The 16,058-nt window shown below is 44.7% G+C and overlaps 1 protein-coding gene across 1 annotated transcript in view; it reads right to left on the reverse strand.

Annotated features, from left to right (window-relative positions):
- The window catches only part of GPM6A (glycoprotein M6A), a 333,975-nt gene that overhangs the window by 223,294 nt on the left and 94,623 nt on the right, over positions 1-16,058 (reverse strand). The gene's annotated exons all lie outside the window — the stretch shown is intronic.

The raw sequence follows: 16,058 nt of genomic DNA on the forward strand, positions 1-16,058 counted from the left end.
CAGCATAACCCACTATTTTCTTCCCTTTAGTTAATGCTCCATCCATTTTAAAATGCTTGTACTGTTCCCCAAATTCCCTAATTAAACTAATAATTTCCCATGCAGTACTGTGTCAAATGCTCTCCTGAAATCCAAACATATTAGATCCACTGCATTTCCCTTATCAAAAAAAAATCAATTGTTTTCTCAAAGAAGGAAATCAAGTTAGTTTTTCATGATCTACCTTATAATCTCCATACAATGAAGTGAGAGTGAGGAGTGAGAGAATCTTATGCCAGACCCTTCACTCCTACTGTATTTTCTGTTGCTCTAGAAGAAATCTGCTTTCTCTGAAGTCCATATAAGAATCATTCCAGCAGTGTGCTAAGGCCTGTCCAATATCAAAATAGGGATTGGGACTAACAATAAATTACAACACAGTACAAGTGGCGAGAAGAAGCTATGAGGTTTAAGAAGACTGGATAAGATAAAAAGATAAAGTCAGATGGCCTTTATAGTGCAAGTGAACATAATATAATGATATTACTTGTAAAGAATGAAACAAGACAAAACATCCAACTCTGGTATCAGGACCTGGTAAATAGTTCAGTAACCAATCAACTGGAAGCTGATGAGATCAACAGACCATCTGCCAGCAGTTAGGATATTATAAAACAGTGGTACGCAAGCTGGGGGGCATGAGAGTTTCTCTGGAGGAAAAGGAACATGAAGAAACTTCGGCCTTTTGCTCTTTTAAAAAACAACCATACAAATATCACTTTTCACAGCAGACTTACTAGTAGAGCCCTTCGGCAGGACTGGGATCCTATGGATGCTGCAGGACCCGCAGCCATAATACCAGAAATGGGATAAAAATTCAACAAAAAAGGGGTGGGAGTGGGAACAGGTATTGTGGGGCAGGATGGGATCAGATTAAAAAAACAAAACAAAACAAAAAAAGAGTCCTCCCACGCCACATACAACATGAATGGCCTGGACAGCAGCTGATGCTCTCCAGCCACCCAGCTCTGAAGGCAGTGCCACCACCAGCACAAGTGCAGAAGTAAGGGGCAGTGGGGCATGGCTGGACGGGGGGCACAACAAAGTCTATGGGTATGTCTACACTATGAAATTAGGTCGAATTTATAGTAGTCGGTTTTGTAGAAAGCGTTTTTATACAGTCGATTGTGTGTGTCCCCACACAAATGCTTTAAGTGCATGTAGTCGGTGGAGTGTGTCCACAGTACCGAGGCAACTGTCAACTTCCAGAGCATTGCATTGTGGGTAGCTATCCCACAGTTCCCGCAGTCTCCGCCGCCCATTTGAATTCTGGGTAGAAATCTTAGTGTCTGATGGGGCTAAAACATTGTCGCGGGTGGTTCTGGGTACATATCGTCAGGGCCCCCCCTTCCCTCCCTCCCTCCGTGAAAGCAAGGGAAGACAATCGTTTTGCGCCTTTTTTCTTGAGTTACCTGAGCAGACGCCATACTACGGCAAGCATGAAGCCTGCTCAGCTAACCGTCACTGTATGTCTCCTGGGTGCTAGCAGACGCAGCACTGCATTGCTACACAGCAGCAGTTTATTGCCTTTTGGCAGCAGACAGTGCAGTATGACTGGTAGCCATCTTCGAAGTAGTCCTGGGTGCTCTTTTAACCAACCTCAATGGAGGTCGGGGCACCTGGGCAAACATGGGAGTGACTCAGCCAGGTCATTTCCCATTTCCCTTGTCATTTCATGGCAATTCAGTCCTACCGGCAGTGCACTGTCTTTTAATCAGCAGCCAGCAGAAGACGATGGCCAGCAGTCATACTGCACCATCTTCTACCGAGCACCCAGGAGATGACAATGGCTAGCAGTCGTACTGCACAGTCTGCTGCCAGCAAGATTTATAAAGATAGATTAAATGGATCAAAACAAGAAATAGACCAGATTTGTTTTGTATTCATTTTCTCCTCCCTCCCTCCGTGAAATCAATGGCCTGCTAAACTCAGTTTTGAGTTCTATCCTTGAGGTTTTGAGTTCTATCCTTGAGGGGGCCATTCTATTTCTCTCAAAGCCACCCCCTTTGCTGATTTTAATTCCCTGTAAGCCAACCCTGTAAGACATGTAGTCAGTCGCCCCTCCCTCCATCAGAGCAACGGTAGACAATCGTTCCACACCTTTTTTCTGTGCAGACGCCATACCAAGGCAAGCATGGAGCCCAACAGATCACTTTGTCAATTAGGAGCACATTAAACACAACACGCACTATCCAGCAGTATATGCAGCACCAGAACCTGGCAAAGCTAAACTGGGCTAGTAGGCAACATCAGCGTGGTGACGAGAGTGATGAGGACATGGACACAGACTTCTCTCACAGCACGGGCCCTGGCAATGTGGGCACCATGGTGCTAATGGGACAGGTTCATGCGGTGGAACGCTGATTCTGGGATTGAGAAACAAGCACAGACTGTTGCAGGTCTGGGACAATTCCCAGTGGCTGCGAAACTTTTGCATGCATAAGGGCACTTTCATGGAACTTTGTGACTTGCTTTCCCCTGCCCTGAGGCGCAAGAATACCAATGAGAGCAGTCTCAGAGTTGAGAAGCCAGTGGCAATAGCCCTGCGGAAGCTTGCAACGCCAGACAGTTACTGGTCAGTCGGGAATCAATTTGGAGTGGGCAAATCTACTGTGAGGGCTGCTGTGATGCAAGTAGCCCACGCAATCAAAGTTCTGCTGATATCAAGGGTAGTGACCCTGGGAAATGTGCAGGTCATAGTGGATGGCTTTGCTGCAATGGGATTCCCTAACTGTGGTGGGGCCACAGACGGAACCCATATCCCTATCTTGGCACCGGAGCACCAAGCTGGTGAGTACATAAACCACAAGGGGTACTTTTCAATAGTGCTGCAAGCATTGGTGGATCACAAGGGACGTTTTACCAACATCAATGTGGGATGGCCGGGAAAGGTACATGACGCTCACATCTTCAGGAACTCTTGTTTGTTTCAAAAGCTCCAGAAAGGGACTTTATTCCCAGACCAGAAAATAACCGTTGGCGATGTTGAAATGCCTATAGTTATCCTTGGAGACCCAGCCTACCCCTTAATGCCATGGCTCATGAAGCCATACACAGGCAGCCTGGACACTAGTCAGGAGCTGTTCAACTACAGGCTGAGCAAGTGCAGAATGGTGGTAGAATGTGCATTTGGACGTTTAAAGGCGCGCTGGTGCAGTTTACTGACTCGGTTAGACTTCAGCGAAACCAATATTCCCACTGTTATTACTGCTTGCTGTGCGCTCCACAATATCTGAGAGAGTAAGGGGGAGACATTTATGGTGGGGTGGGAGGTTGAGGCAAATCGACTGGCTGCTGGTTACGCACTGCCAGACACCAGGGCGGTTAGAAGAACACAGGAGGGTGTGGTGCACATCAGAGAAGCTTTGAAAAACAGTTTCATGACTGGGCAGGCTACAATGTGAAAGTTCTCTTTGTTTCTCCTTGATGAAACCCCCCGCCCCTTGGTTCACTCTACTTCCCTGTAAGCTAACCACCTCCCTTCGATCACCGCTTGCAGAAGCAATAAAGTCATTGTGGCTTCACATTCATGCATTCTTTATTAATTCATCACACAAATAGGGGGATAACTACTAAGGTAGCCCAGGAGGGGTGGTGGAGGAGAGAAGCACCAGGAGGGGTGGTGGAGGAGGGAAGGACAAGGCCACACAGCACTTTAAAAGTTTAAAACTTTAAAACTTATTGAATGTCAGCCTTCTGTTGATTGGGCAATCCTCTGGGGTGGAGTGGCTGGGTGGCCGGAGGCCCCTCCCACTGCGTTCTTGGGCGTCTGGGTGAGGAGGCTTTGGAACTTGGGGAGGAGGGGGGTTGGTTACACAGGGACTGTAGTGGCGGTCTGTGCTCCAGCTGCCTTTCCTGCAGCTCAACCATATGCTGGAGTATATTAGTTTAATCCTCCAGCAGCCTCAGCATTGAATCTTGCCTCCTCTCATCACGCTGCTGCCACCTTTCAGCTTCAGCCCTCTCTTCAGCCCACCACTTACTCTCTTCAGCCCAACACCTCTCCTCCCGGTCATTTTCTGCTTTCCTACACTCTGACATTGTCTGCCTCCACGTATTTGTCTGTGCTCTGTCAGTGTGGGAGGACAGCATAAGCTCAGAGAACATTTCATCACGAGTGCATTTTTTTCGCCTTCTGATTTTCGCTAGCCTCTGGAAAGGAGGAGATCCTGTGATCCTTGAAACACATGCAGCTGGTGGAGAAAAAAAAGGGACAGTGGTATTTAAAAAGACACATTTTATAGAACAATGGGTATGCTCTTTCACGGTAAACCATGCTGTTAACATTACATACATAGCACATGTGCTTTCATTCCAAGGTCACATTTTGCCTCCCCCCACCACGTGGCGAGCCCCTCATCCCTCCCCCTTCCCCATGGCTAACAGTGGGGAACATTTCTGTTCAGCTACACGCAAACAGCCCAGTAAGAACGGGCACCTCTGAATGTCCCCTTAAGAAAAGCACCCTATTTCAACCAGGTGACCATGAATGATATCATTCTCCTGAGGATAACACAGAGAGATAAAGAACGGATGTTGTTTGAACACCAGCAAACATATACTGCAATGCTTTGTTCTACAATGATTCCCGCGTACGTGCTACTGGCCTGGAGTGGTAAAGTGTCCTACCATGGTGGACAGAATAAGGCTGCCCTCCCCAGAAACCTTTTGCAAAGGCTTTGGGAGTACATCCAGGAGAGCCGCGAATGCCAGGGCAAATTAATCATTAAACATGCTTGCTTTTAGACCATGTATAGTATTTTAAAAGGTACACTCACCAGAGGTCCCTTCTCCGCCTGGCAGGTCCGAGAGGCAGCCTTGGGTGGGTTCCGGGGGTACTGGCTCCAGGTCCAGGGTAAGAAACAGTTCCTGGCTGTTGGGAAAACTGGTTTCTCCGCTTGCTTGCTGTGAGCTATCTACAACCTCATCATCATCATCATCTTCCTTGTCCCCGAAACCTGCTTCTGTGTTGCCTCCATCTCCATTGAACGAGTCAAACAACATGGCTGGGGTAGTGGTGGCTGAACCCCCTAAAATGGCATGCAGCTCATCATAGAAGCGGCATGTTTGGGCTCTGAGCTGGAGCGGCCGTTTGCCTCTTTGGTTTTCTGGTAGGCTCGCCTCAGCTCCTTAAGTTTCACGCGGCTCTGCTTCGGGTCTCTGTTATGGCCTCTGTCCTTCATGCCCTGGAAGATTTTGACAAAAGTTTTGGCATTTTGAAAACTGGAACGTAGTTCTGATATCACGGATTCCTCTCCCCATACAGCGATCAGATCCCGTACCTCCCGTTCAATCTATGCTGGAGCTCTTTTGCGATTCTGGGACTCCATCATAGTCACCTCTGCTGATGAGCTCTGCATGGTCACCTCTGCTGACGAGCTCTGCACTCACCTGCAGCTTGCCACGCTAGCCAAACAGGAAATTGAAATTCAAAAGTTTGCAGGCCTTTTCCTGTCTACCTGGCCAGTGCATCCGAATTGAGAGTGCTGTCCAGAGCGGTCACAATGGAGCACTCTGGGATAGCTCCCGGAGGCCAATATTGTCTAATTGTGTCCACAGTACCCCAAATTTGACCCGGCAAGGCCGATTTCAGCGCTAATCCCCTTGTCGGGGGTGGAGTAAGGAAATCGATTTTAAGAGCCCTTTAAGTCAAAAAAAAGGGCTTCGTCGTGTGGACGGGTGCAGGGTTAAATCAATTTAATACTGCTAAATTCGACCTCAACTCCTAGTGTAGACCAAGGCTATGAATGGTAAGAGGAATGTGACTGGAAAAGTTTGTGCACCACTGCTTTAAAGTGTGGTGAAGCAGGTAGAACCATGGAGTAGATGACAAGGCACTTGAGTTCTATCCCCAGTTCTACTACTGGCCTTGGGCAAGTCACTTCAATACTCTGTGCCTCACTCTGTCCAACTACACAATGAGGATAATTATATTTGCCTTCATTTGGAAAGCACTATGTTGATCTACACGTGAAAAGCAGCATGAGAGATTGTGATAGGATCCCCGGGGTACAACCTGGAATTGTGTTACTGCTGTGCCCCCTTAACTCTCCAGCTATGTCAGTGACAAACACTCATCTCCTCCGGGCACTGTGAACTATCAGCCATCAGTATGTGGGGCCCCACACCCAGCTAAATTGCATGAAGGTTCAATAAGCCACTCATGAATAAGGCTAAGATTTTGTCATGGACATTTTTAGTAAAAGTCACTGGCAGGTCACGGGCAATAATGAAAAATTTATGGAAGCCATGACATGTCCTTGACTTTTACTAAAAATATCCATGACAAAATGGGGAGCCTGGGCATCTGTCAGTGGGTTGGGAGCTCCGGGGGCCCCCACCAACTGTGGGGCTTGGAGCCACAGGGTCCACCTCTGCTGGCACGTTCCAGCTGCGGGGTTCCCGCTGCCACTGCGGTGGCAGGGAGCGGGTAAGGGTCCCCCTTGCTGCCAGAGGTGGCGGGGAGTGGGCGGTGGTGCCCCCTGCTACTTGTAGCTGCCGGGAGCTGCAGGGAGGCCGCAGGCAGCAGGGGACCCTGCAGCTCCCAACCGGCACTGGCTGAAGTCACGGAGGTCTTTGGAAGTCATGGATTCTGTGACTTCCAGGATCTCTGTGACTAAATTGCAGCTTTATTCATGAATCATACAGAGAGAGGCACCAGCCAATCACCCCGGTCTTGCACCCCAGAAATATACCGTCTTACAGTTGCTCAAGACTCCCTGGGAGAGTGAAAGCTCATTAATTACTTTGCCACTTTGGCAAAGGAAAGTGGACATGCACGAGCCTTTGTAATCTGAGCTGAGATTTTCCAAGCACTTCAAACAAAAACCCACTGTTTTAGATAATATATAAAACACATTTATTAACTACAGAATGGTAGATTTTTAGGTGATTATAAGTAGCAGGCATAGAGATCAAAGTTGGTTACATAGGAAACAAAAATAAATTTGCAGTCTAAGTTCTACAGAATAAGCAAGATTTGAATCAAGCAGCTCTAATGGATGTTATAGGTAGCTCACAGTTCTCGATACACAGACTGGATTCCCTTCCCAGCCTGGGACCAATCTCCCCAGTTCAAAGTCTTTGTCTTCCAGATGATCTTCCAGGTGTTGAGATGGGGGAGGAGAGAGGCCAAGTGATGATGTCATTGCCCTTCTTTTATACTTTCTTTCAGCTGCTAAAAAGATCCTCGCTGTGACATGAGGGTTAAGCAGCACTCAATGTGTACATGCCCTCTCTGAGAAGTCTCTAGGATGGCCATTGGGAGAGACTTCCCTTAATGGGCCATCAATACATATATTGCTGGTCTTGGTGAAAATCTGTCTTACTAAGTGCTCCTTTGTTGTCACTGAAAGGCTAGCTGTGGGCGTTTCCCAACTTCACAACATATTTCAGTAACACACACATAGTAATACTTCATAACTTCATATACAATCACAGCACACACAATTCAATAGGACATTAATGTTCAACAGTTCAAGACTTTTAAAATGATACCTCACAAGGCATACTTTATACAAAACATATCGTAATCATATTGCAGTGGCAAATATGAGGGTCTAGTATAGGGTGCTACTTCAAGTTACAGAATGTCACAGAGGGCTAAGTATTATTTTTACCTCGACTAAAACAACCAAGAAAGGAATGAGAAGCCCACAACAGAGCTGCCAGGTACACTATAGTATGTAGTAACTATCTTGGAAAAGTTAAACAACAAGGTCACTTAAGTTCAAGAAGACTGTAAAATACTACACAAACTAAAATGGTAAAAACACGAGTTAATGAATTTCACAGTAAAATTTTGCATAATAATATCTTGTTCTTCATAATAAACATTATTTATATCAGATCTTCATTAAAAAAAAACCATTTCATGTATTTAAACATTGTTTGGCACAATAACACCAGAAATACTACCATTTAGTGATGGAATGAAGAGATTTCATCCCTGGAATTCCCTATGGGACAATGCTGGAGGCAGCAGCTTTCAGTGCTGTTTATTTTAAATTTCTAAAATATGCCTAAATACACACTCCAGGGCATGTGCACATTAGATAATATGACAAGGGTGGAGGAAACATGCCTCAAGATGAAGAACTAAAATCCCACCAAACCCACAATTTCCGTTATGTTACACACTCAGGCAAATGTCTGGGAACAGATGTGTTTCAAGTCATGAAAAGGTAACTAACAAAAGTTAGCTCTGAGGAAGGGAGGAACACTGAAACAGCGAGGAAAGGAATTGAAGGGAAGATCTAACTGGGGTAACTATGTGTTATCGTACCTCAAGAAATAAGCTATGATGGGATCAAGGACTTGGGTCCTGGATTTCCAAAACAGCGACTAGGAAGGAGGTAAAACAGTGGGGGTAACAAGGCTATAGGGCAGTGGTTGTCAAGACTTTCCAGACTACTATACCCCCTTCAGGAGTCTGATGTGTCTTGCATACCCCAAGTTTCACCTCACTTAAAAACTACTTGCTTACAAAATCAGAAACAAACATACAGGAGTGTCACAGCATGCTATTACTGAAAAATTGCTTACTTTCTCATTTTATCTATATGATATTTTAGTTTGTACTGACTTCGCTAGTGCTTTTTATTTAGCCTGTTGTAAAACTAGGCAAATATCTAGATACATTGATGGAAAGGCGCCGACTCCATGGGTGCTCTGGGGCTCAAGTATCCACGGAAAAAAAATTAGGGGTGCTCTGCACCCACTGGCCACAGCTCTTCGGTGGGGTCCATCAATCAGCTGTTTGGCAGCTGGTGGGAGGCGCTCAGGGCAGGGCGCAGAGCAGCAAGCAGGCGGGAGGCGTTGTGGGAGGGGGCAGAGCAGGAGCGGGAAGAGGCGGAGTGAGGGACAGAACAGGGGCAGTACCTCGGGGCACAGAGGGGGTGGAACACCCACCAAGAAAAATAAAAGTCAGTGCCTGTGAGTTGATGTATCCCCGAAAAACCTCTCGTACTCCCAGAGGTACATGTACCCCTTTTCCAGAACTATGGCTAATCAAGAGAAATATCCCCAGAGGTAAAACCAATCATAAAGCTCATGCTTAAGAGAATGGTAGGATGTCCATATTATATAGAGACATGATCAGCTGCTATAAGTCAACGTAATACCACTGAAATCAATGGAACTACACCAATTTACAAAAGCTTAAAATCTAGCCCATAATATTGTGAAAGTGTGGACAAAGAGAAGAGGAAGTGTGCGCCATAACTGATACAAGTGTGTATAAAGGGGGAAAGGAAGGGCTTTTCTTATTGTTTAGGTAGTGTTAAGGTCAGGTTTACATTTTACTTTTAATGAGAGTTCAGTGTCCTCCTGTATGCATATGGATATGGTCTTCCTTGTTCCCTTATTGCTTTCCTACCTTTGCCTTTATTTTTGTCTCTTACAATTCTCTTCCTGAATTTGAAAATGTATTTATCATTTGTTTTTCCCTATCCTGGTAACCTAGTACTTTACTTTCAGCAATGAGGGATTATATGTAGTAAAGAAAGATACAGTAGTCTAATTTACATGTGGCTCTGTATTACCAAATTATATTTATATTACTAATTATAAAAGGGATCAAGGACAGCCTTGCTCTGAATAACTAACCCATTTAGAAATTTTCACTTTGTTGCAGATGCCTTCTGCTACCCATGACACCGGGTATTGCAGTATATAATCTTAAAATTTGAGATTTTAAAAAATACTCTCCTTTCAGTACACAAATATAACATTACCCAAGAGCTACACTCACTAGGGGAATTATTATAGTAATACCTTAGATTTATATGGCGCCTTTGATATAAAATACCAGCCTTAACATATTTCCAGACTATTACCACAACTTAAAACCTTGAATTTTGACCAGATGTGTTTCCAGATTACCACCAATTAAGGTTTACATTTTTACAATTGGATCATAAAAAGTATAGCCACATCAGTTGATAAATTAAATTAAGTCCATGTGTGTCAAATCCTAACCCATTACACTCCAGAGTGCACATCCAAATTGGTACCATGTCATATACCTCATAAGTTTCCCAAAGCAAAAGACTCTTTGATATGTTTTACTATTATTGGGCCAGATCCTCAGGTGGTATAAACTGGCATAGGTCCATATGACTTCAACAGAGCTACCATATGGAGATCTGGTTCTCTTGGTTTTTTCCCCCTTGGGTTCATTTTGTTGAAAGCTTTAATGTCGAGGTTAAGCACAATACTGTAAGCTAAAAGAGTTCATACAGTTAATAACGTAAAAGTTAATGCTGTCTCTTCCAAAAAAATTAAGTGCTTGACTAACTTTGATAGGCCGAGTGCAAGAAAACAATACCTGTTTTAATACAGCAAATGTAAGTCATGCATCTAGGAACAAAGAATCTAAGCCATACTTACAGGATGAGGGACTCTATCCTGAGAAACAGTGACTTTAAAAAGGACTTTGAGGTCATGCTGGATGATCTGCTGAACACGAGCCCCTACTGCAACACTGTGGCCAAAAGGGCTTACGTCATAAGCGCCGACTCCATGGGTGCTCTGGGGCTGGAGCATCCACAGGAAAAAAAATAGTGGGTGCTGAGCACCTACCGGCATCTCCCCTAGCAGAACCTCCCCCTAGCCTCTCCTGCCAGCTGGTGGGCCCCACCAATCAGCGCCTCCCACTCCCTCCCAGCGACCGTCTGCTGCAGATCAGCTGTTTCGCGGCGTCAGGAGGCACTGGGGGGGAGGACCGAGGGCGCAGTGTGTTTGGGGGAGGAGGTGGAACTAGGTGGGGAAGAGTGGGGGCAGGAAGAGGGGGGGCAGGGGCAGAAAGAAACAGGGCAGTGGTGGGACACTGGGGGAAGGGGTAGAGTGGGGGCGGGTCCTGGGTGGAACCAAGGGGGGAGCACCCCCCCCAGCAGGTTAGAAACTCGGCGCCTATGGTTTACGTGATCTTGGATGTACGAACAGGAAAGAACAGAGAAGTTATATTAACTCTGTGCTTCACACTGGTGCAACCACTCCTGGAATACTGTATCCAGTTCTGGAATCCACAATTCAAGAAGAAGTTGATAAATTGGAGAGGGTTCAGAGACAAACCAGGACAAATAAAAGATCCCTTATAGTGAAAGACAAGGAGCTCAATCCATTTAACAAAGATAAGGTTAAGGGATTACTTGGTCACAATTTACAAGTACCTACAGCACAGGCGCCGACTTTCCAAATTGCTGGGGAGTACTCGCCCCCGGCTCTGCTCCAGGCCCCACCCCCGCTCCAGCCTTCCCCCAAGCTCCCACCTCGCCTTTTCCCACCTCCACTCCACCCTGCCCTGCCTCTTCCCGCCCAGTTCCGCCCCTCCCCCAAGCCCGCCACCTCCTCGTTCCTCCCCTCAGCCTCCTGCACACCACGAAACAGCTGATCACAGCGGGCATGTGCGGCCTGCCAGCAGGCGGGAAGTACTGGGGAGGTGGGGGACAGCCGATGGGGGGCTGACCTGGTGGATGCTCAGCACCCACCATTTTTCCCCCGGGGGTGCTCCAGCCCCGGAGCACCCCCAGAGTCAGCACCTATGCCTCCTGGGCAAACAGAAATTTGACAATAGAGGGCTCTCTTCTGTCTAGCAGACACGGGTATAACAAAATCCAATGGCTGGAAGTTGAAGCTAGACAAATGTGCTCTAGAAATAACACACAAAAGTTTAACAATGAGGGTAATTAACCATTGGAACAATTTATCAAGGATTGTGATGGATTATTCATCACTGACCTTTTTTAAATTAAGATTGGATATTTTTCTAAAAGATGTGTTCTAATACAACTAGGGATTAATTCAGTGAAACCCCTGGTCCTGTGTTATAGAATCACAGAATATCAGGGTTGGAAGGGACCTCAGGAGGTCATCTAGTCCAACCCCCTGCTCAAAGCAGGACCAATCCGCAACTAAATCATCCCAGCCAGGGCTTTCTCAAGCCTGACCTTAAAAACCTCTAAGGAAGGAGATTCCACCACCTCCTAGGTAACCCATTCCAGTGCTTCACCACCCTCTTAGTGAAAAAGTTTTTCCTAATATCCAACCTAAACCTCCCCCACTGCAACTTGACACCATTACTCCTTGTTCTGTCATCAGCTACCACTGAGAACAGTCTAGAGCCATCCTCTTTGGAACCCCTTTTCAGGTAGTTGAAAGCAGCTATCAAATCCCCCCTCATTCTTCTCTTCTGCAGACTAAACAATCCCACTTCCCTCAGCCTCTCCTCATAAGTCATGTGTTCCAGTCCCCTAATCATTTCTGTTGCCCTCCGCTAGACGCTTTCCAATTTTTCCACATCCTTCTTGTAGTGTGGGGCCCAAAACTGGACACAGTACTCCAGATGAGGCCTCACCAATGTTGAATAGAGGGGAACGATCACGTCCCTTGATCTGCTGGCAATGCCCCTACTTATACAGCCCAAAATGCTGTTAGCTTTCTTGGCAACAAGGGCACACTGTTGACTCATATCCAGCTTCTCCTCCACTGTAACCCCTAGGTCCTTTTCTGCAGAACTGCTGCCTAGCCATTCTGTCCCTAGTCTGTAGCTGTGCATGGGATTCTTCTGTCCTAAGTGCAGGACTCTGCACTTGTCTTTGTTGAACCTCATCAGATTTCTTTTGGCCCAATCCTTTTATGCAGATTAGATTAGATTATCACAATGTTCCCCCCACTTCAGGCTTGATGACTTATGAATCAATCACAATTAATTAAAATTGTATTTTTGTTTCCTGAGAGCTTTCAAATCTTGAAAGAACCTTCATGTTCCCTTGATTTCCTCTGTGGTCAATATGCACCAAAGTGCATATTCATAGGGTTTCATAATGCAGAGTTATTTAATTTTTTTCTCTTTCATTGGAGACATCTTCCTGACACACTGATGTAAGGGATATAATATTATGCCATATGTACCATACTGGTCAGTGTGTGTTATGTATCCCCCCTCCCCCCGCCGCATGGCTGTTAAAGCTTTCAGCTTTTTCTCTAGCTCTTTGAGCTCAATGCTTTAGAGCCTGGTGTTTTTAGCTCTGGAGGTCCTTTCTTCAATCCGCAGTGTTGCAACCAAGATGGTAGTCATGACATATGTGGAGGCAGTAACAGACTTGTGGATTGGCCCTGAGCGGGGACAGGTAACACACACTGACCAATGGGTTATTCATACTCTGCAAGAAATCATATATTTTCATTAGGAATGACTCAGTTCAGATTAAGGAAAACGATAACAAGAAGGAAAAAAAGAGAAGGAAAGAAGTGTGTTTCTCCTTTGAGAACAAGGTATCTTGTCTCTGCCAACAGGCAGAGTTCTCAGAAATGTAAAGGTACGCTACATTGAAAGCAAGAGCACCACAGTATCATAAGTATTTACAAAGGGAAAAAAATAAATTATAGGAGGAACATTGTATATAATTTGTTTTAGTTACTTTTCTGCTTCTCTGTTCCATGCCTATATTTTTACATTAGTCATTTCCTCCCCATCCCTTATTTCTATACATCTCTTCTTTCCCCCTGATCATTTAAACCTTCCCTTATCTCTACACTTTTTTGTCCCTGCCCTCATTTCTGTTCCCTTTCCAGTGCAACACAAGGAGAGAGAAAGATTTCTTGAAGAAATTGTTCTTCTAAACGTAATGATGCTGTAGATGGTGTTGCCCCTACAGTTGTCAAGAAAGACCATCTATCAGGGTCTTGCAGGTCAGCTTACTGTTGGCAAGAGAAATCAATCAAGTGGAGTCTGGGTATTCTCAGTACCACTTTGCTTAAACAATATATACCAGTGCTGGGACAGAGGTGATCACAAACGGCATACAGGCAATGCTTCTTTCAGAAATCTCTGCTTGGAGTACCAATGCCCGATTACCTCTGCACCAAGAACTCACTCTAGTTTGTGAGATTAAGTGAGAGGGCAAACTCCCTGATGCTTGCCACAGCTCCCCAGAAAAGGAACTGAATCACAACACTAACATGACAACATTTCTGCAAAGACCAAACAGAGCTCGCATTCTAAGAAAAAGAAAAAAAATCTAGTAAAACTATATCACTATAGTCAAGGCACCACAAAAACGTTTCTAACAATATATTGGGTCAGATCTTCCGCTGGTTTAAATCAGTGTGGGTCTATTGAAGTCAATGGAGCTATCGGATTGATGCCAACTGAGTATCTGGCCCATCAAGTTTAGTTTTTAATAGAATCCCTACATTATACCATTGACATTCTAACATGGTCAAGTAATGAAGCTGTTCCCTAAAAATGACGCTGTAGATACTGTTGCCCCTACTGTTGTCAAGAAAGATAATCTATCAGGGCCTTGCAGGTCATCTTACTGTTGGGCACTCTTCACTGTCCTAGAGCTGATTGCATATTGGTGGGAAAACACTGACAAATAAGTTATTCCGCAGTAGTAAGTTATATATCTGAATGAATAGTATTCCAGCATCTATTTTACTGAAAATAATTATTCTTCACACAACAGAAAAAAATCTTGGCCTGATGTTTAGTGATGCTGTGCATCTGCAATTCCCAGTGACTTCAACAGGATTTGCATGAGCTAAGTACCCATGATCAGGCCATCACTTGAAGAAACTATTTGCAAATACCTTCAAATCCTACCTCATGATCCATTTTTACAGCGATACTATGCCTAGAACATAGGCTAAGTTGAGTGATAATTGGGGGGTTGCTGATATTAACTATTAATCACAGAAGTCCAAAAGATATAGAACCATTAAGTTGTGAATATAATTAACATATGTAACTAAGATTTACTGTTGCTAACTTTAACTGCCCACTCCTTTTGCCTATTACACTCACCTGTTTCTTTTTGGTTTTAGTTAGGTTCTGCTCCTACACCATTGGAGTCAATGGGGTTCTGGGAGGCCACTGTAGTCTGTCCACATGAATCACAATGCAGGATCAGGGCTTTAGACTAAGCTTTTTGGATGAGGGACTACATCTTTGTGTGTGTGTTTGTACAGCCATTTTTTTTTAAATGCTGCTCTTTAGTACTGCTAAACATACATCTAAATATAAATATTTCAAAACAATAATACAATCTTCTGCTGACCCTTTAAATAAGTTATAGTCAGGCTTTTGCCAATTTTAATATCTTGTGAGAAATCTGCACTACATTATGGTTTCCTTAGTTAACCACATGGCAACATCAATGGGAATTATGCATCTAAGAAAGACCACACATCAGATGCATCCGATGAAGTGAGCTGTAGCTCACGAAAGCTCATGCTCAAATAAATTGGTTAGTCTCTAAGGTGCCACAAGTACTCCTTTTCTTTTTGCGAATACAGACTAACACGGCTGTTACTCTGAAACACATCAGACTCAGGATCATACACTGCCATCAACCAGAACTGTGCATGGGAAACAAAGACAGCATGAGGATTGGTGGCGGTTGTGGGGTTTTTTTGCTTTTTTTAATTTTTGCTTTAGAAAATTCCTGTCAACCTAGATGGGATGATTATGGGAGCTCTACAACTGTTTTAAGGAATGTAAGATGAACTTGAGCTAATGAGCTGGGCAAAGAAAATGATTATAGGGAGCTAAAAATATGCTGGCAGTGGCAGGAAGTTTTGAGCTCCAAACAGGTTCAGATGCCCCATTAAAGACTCTTCTCTTTTAGGCTTGGACAAATAATCATCTACATAGATTCTCTGTGAAAATGCCAGCTACACCCATACTTTAGCACACCTTTACTTCCGTTGACCCATCTTACTAAATGCCATCCATCCCATTTTCCCAATAGGAGACAAAGAAGAGTTGAAAAATGAACTGAAGAAGGGGACAAAAAGCAACGGAACAAAGAGAACTAGACAAAAGCCTGCTTGCTGAGCCCTCCCACGAGCACATATAGCTGGAGGACTAAAAAGAATTGTAAAGCCAACACATTCATAAATATTTAACAGTGTTTTAAGGTCAGCGTTAGGTGAGTGTGTATGTTATAAAACTGGGCAAGATAACAAATCTTGAATTTGTAGTGAACGTCTAAAAATTAAACTGTGCTCACAGA

The sequence above is a fragment of the Chelonia mydas genome, chromosome 4, assembly GCF_015237465.2.
Source record: "Chelonia mydas isolate rCheMyd1 chromosome 4, rCheMyd1.pri.v2, whole genome shotgun sequence".
NCBI lineage: Eukaryota > Metazoa > Chordata > Testudines > Cheloniidae > Chelonia > Chelonia mydas.